Source organism: Oryzias melastigma, linkage group LG10 (assembly GCF_002922805.2).
Source record: "Oryzias melastigma strain HK-1 linkage group LG10, ASM292280v2, whole genome shotgun sequence".
NCBI lineage: Eukaryota > Metazoa > Chordata > Actinopteri > Beloniformes > Adrianichthyidae > Oryzias > Oryzias melastigma.
In genome coordinates, this window is record NC_050521.1 from 28,872,247 (window position 1) to 28,876,107 (window position 3,861).

The following is a 3,861-nucleotide window of genomic DNA, read 5'->3' on the forward strand; positions in this document are numbered from 1 at the left end:
CAGGATCACGACTGCAGGATCACGCCTGCAGGATCACGACTGCAGGATCTCGGTTTCAGGATCACGACTGCAGGATCTCAGCTGCAGGATCTCAATTGCAGGATCTCGGTTTCAGGATAACAGCTGCAGCTTCCCATCAACCTTCACGTCAGACTCTTCCTCTCAGACCAGACTTCCAATCGTAGTTGAACCATGGAGGACGTGTGGATGAAAGCGGCCGTGCTCCTCCACTGCAGAGACATTTCCTCACATCTGCAGCATCAAACCTGCAGATGGAATCAGAAGCTGAACTTCAGAGAAACATTCTGATTCCTCTTTGATTGTTGGCGTAGAAACAGTCTTTATGTTTCACTTTATTCCATTTGCCAGATGAAAATCTTCTGTTATTCTCTCTTCCCGTCTCTTCTGACGACGCCGACATCTGATCAAACTTTCAGCCGTCTGATCAAACGGGCTTCCGGGCCGTCTCTCATCGTTTTGATGAGCGCGAGTTAAGAAGTCTTTTCATGATTTCTCTTATTTCCCCCAAAGCTCTCTGCAGCTTTATCTCCTGAGGGAACGGAACGGCGGTTAGAGCGTCCCAGCGGGGGGGCTGTCGGCAGTCGGAGGAGGCTCACACCCCCCACCCCACCCCCCAGCGGGTGCAACTCCTCCGGCCCCCCCGACAGAGCAGCTCTGAAATTCAGCTGTGAAACATCCATAAGTTTGTGGTTTTAAAGGAGCAGGAATGACCTTCAGAGGGATCCTGGAGTCACTGAAGGATGAAGAGGATCATCTTCATCATCCTCATCACACTGCAGCTCAGGTTGGCCACATTTTTGGAGATTTTCTGGTCAGAGATCTGAACCCTCGTAGTTTGTCTTCAGGTTCTGGAGCAGCTCCTCCTGAACTCTCCGGATAAAAAGTTCATCTTTGTACAAAAGTTTTTCTGGATTGTTTCTGAGTTTTCTGTTCTACTCGACTGGTTTTATTTGGTTCTTAATTTTCTTTTTCTTGGGTTTCAGGAGGATGCCTGTGACTCCGCCCACTCAGCTGTAGAGCTGTCGCAGCAGCCTGAACTTTGTTCATTGTGAACTCTCCTGTTTCTCTGCATGTTAGCTATGTGTTTGTTAAGAATTTCTTAGGTCTTTGTTCGTGGTTCTCTCCGGTTCTCACCCTCCTGACCGTAACAGAAAACCGTTTTGATTGACAGGTGGGCGGAGCCGTAGCTTCTGTACTCGGATTGGCTCTTTTCATTAGGGATGTTGAAAACGAGGTTTCATGAAGCGTCGATTCGCTCCAACACGGTGATGTGTCGACACTCAAGACTTCTGATGGGGTCAGACAGCGCCATCTGGCTGTGGGTGTGAGAGGAGGGAAATAAACCTCTGTGAAGTCGTCCTCGTCTAATCTTTGACAAAACAAACGTACCGGATATTTCTGGATTGGGTTTTTGCTCTGTGGACTGCAGCAGAAACAAAGACTGAGGTTGTCCTCAAGTCACCAGTCGTCCTGGTGAAGCTGCTTCTGTCAATGCCTGATGAATATGAGAAATCTCAGAATACTGTTTGCTATTTTCTAGAAAAGCAGACAATGTTCTGGTGTTGTGGTTACCATGGCAACGGTGTTTTATGTTTGTCCGATATCTAAATGTGATTGTTTTGAAGTTCTCTTCACATCTTCTTTGGTTCTTGTTTGCTCAGATTGGTTGACAAACCCGACCCTCTTCCAAACTCCAGCGAGCTGCTCGACACAGACCTGACGTCACGCGGCCTCGGCATGTGGTCATGTGGTCATGTGACGCGCTTCAATCATCCAATCAACAGCTGGATACGACGCTCAGGCCTTGCAGTCCAGCAGAACTTCCCTGAACTTCTGCAGGCGTGTCGGTTCAAGTTCCGGCCCGTCTGGACCGCCGTCTCTCGCTCCGTGGAATCCTGCGGCGTCCTCGTGGAGTTCCCGCCGGCTCTCGGCCCCTCCGCCTGTAATGAAGCTTTTCACAGCTCATAATTGCTTCTCATTACTTCAGCATTTATCTGCCGCCCGCCTCTTTAACGGGATAAGAATCAATCAATGGCCGCTCGCTTTTGCGCCGCCGCAGCAATTTAGGAGAAAATGGCGGCGGCTGAGGAGTGGATTAGGGCCGGCGCCCGCCGCGGCGGCGGTGACACCACACAATCCTAATGGGCTTCTTCACGCCCCGCTCACCTAATCACCCGTATCAAACGCTCTGACTGAAGAGCCCAGCCTCTTATTTATTTGATTTCTCTCACATTAAATTATCCAGGATTTAAAAAAGGATTAAATTTTCTACACTTGTAAGGAGCCTGAGCCTCTTAATTAAAGCAGAAAATAATCCAGCAATTATTCTGTCAGAGCTGGAGTGGATTCTTCCTTTTTGGAGTTTGCAGTCAATGAGACTTTTGTTCTGCCGCTCGGCTGCGGCTGCATTGTCATGCAGACGGCTGCTCTGCGCTCTCACAGCCCATCCTTCACTTTGTCCACACAAACAATGGACGCACAAATCCCGATCCTGATAAACCGGCGGCGGTGATGAGACTGACAAGCTGGAGGAGGAACAATGGCGGCAGGAGCATCACCTGAACGCGCTCCTCACCGTCAAGGAGACTTCAGGGTCCAAACTTCACGAAACTGTTTTAGTTCATCAAATCAAACTTCCTGATCAAACATTTGATGTTTTGTTCCTTCGATCTGCAGCTTTTGTCTTCAGGAAACGTCTGACCTCTACCAAACGCTTCAGGCTGCAGCTGAAACTTCTTTAGGAACAGAGGGACTCATGAGAGAAAAGTGATGCTGCTTTTTACAGAGTTTGGATTTGTTGGGAGAAAAGTGAAAAACGAGGAATATGAACGTGGATCTGAGAGGAGGAGTCTCTAGAACGTCAGGGGAGGTCGCTAGCATCCAACAGCGGAGCTCACTAGCATGCTAAAGCTGAGCTGGCTAGCATGCTACAGTGGAGCCCGCTAGCATGCTAAAACGGGGCTCGCTGGCATGCTAAAGCGAGCTTGCTAGCATGCTAAAGCGGAGCTTGCTAGCATGCTAAAGCTGAGCTCGCTAGCATGCTAAAGCTGAGCTCGCTAGCTTGCTAAAGCGGAGCTCGCTAGCATGCTAAAGCGAGCTCGCTAGCATGCTAAAGCAGAGCTTGTTAGCTTGCTAAAGCGGAGCTCGCTAGCATGCGAAAGCAGAGCTTGCTAGCTTGCTAAAGCGGAGCTCACTAGCTTCCAAAAGCGGAGCTTGCTAGCTCACTAGCATGCTAAAGCGAGCTCGCCAGCATGCTAAAGCAGAGCTCGCTAGCATGCTACAGTGGAGCTCGCTAGCCTAATACATTAGAGCTCGCTAGCAAACTAAGCTGTCCACCGGGCGGCTGGCTAGCATAGCGAGCTAACTCACTGAGTGTCCACTTAAGACAACATGGGCAAACACAGGTGTGGTCACCGTGGTAACTGCAGACATTTTCTGTCCATTTTTAAACCATCTGGCCTCACTGGCTCTGAAAGTTGAGCTTGAGCTGCTGAGACGGTGGGATGGTTAGAAGAGCACGGTCCTCAAAATAAAACCGTGAGGTCTTTGAACGCCTCATCATCACAGCAGAACTTTTCAAAAGTTTTGGAGGAATCCGTGTGTGGTGTCTGGCCCCTCGTGACCGTGTCAACCTTCACTCCAAACCCGCAGAAGCTCGGACAAGACCAGGGGCTGCTGCAGTCCGGTAACCATGGTAACCGTGGCCTTGTGCTCTTCCACCTGACACCAGCAGAATCACAGATTGTTTTGCTGACTCTGAGTGTGGAAAGGATCAAACGCTGCAGCATCAGAGAATCAAAGCAGGAACTGGGAGGAACGTACCTGTCTGCAGGTGAGAGA

The 3,861-nt window shown here is 49.8% G+C and overlaps 1 long non-coding RNA gene across 1 annotated transcript in view; it reads left to right on the forward strand.

Annotated features, from left to right (window-relative positions):
* Positions 1–2,893, forward strand: part of LOC112137854 — a 26,346-nt gene extending 23,453 nt beyond the window's left edge. The window contains exon 4 of the long non-coding RNA XR_002917634.2: positions 1,683–2,893. This is a non-coding gene — a long non-coding RNA (uncharacterized LOC112137854). The remainder of the gene's footprint in view (positions 1–1,682) is intronic.
* The last annotated feature ends 968 nt before the right edge of the window (positions 2,894–3,861 follow it).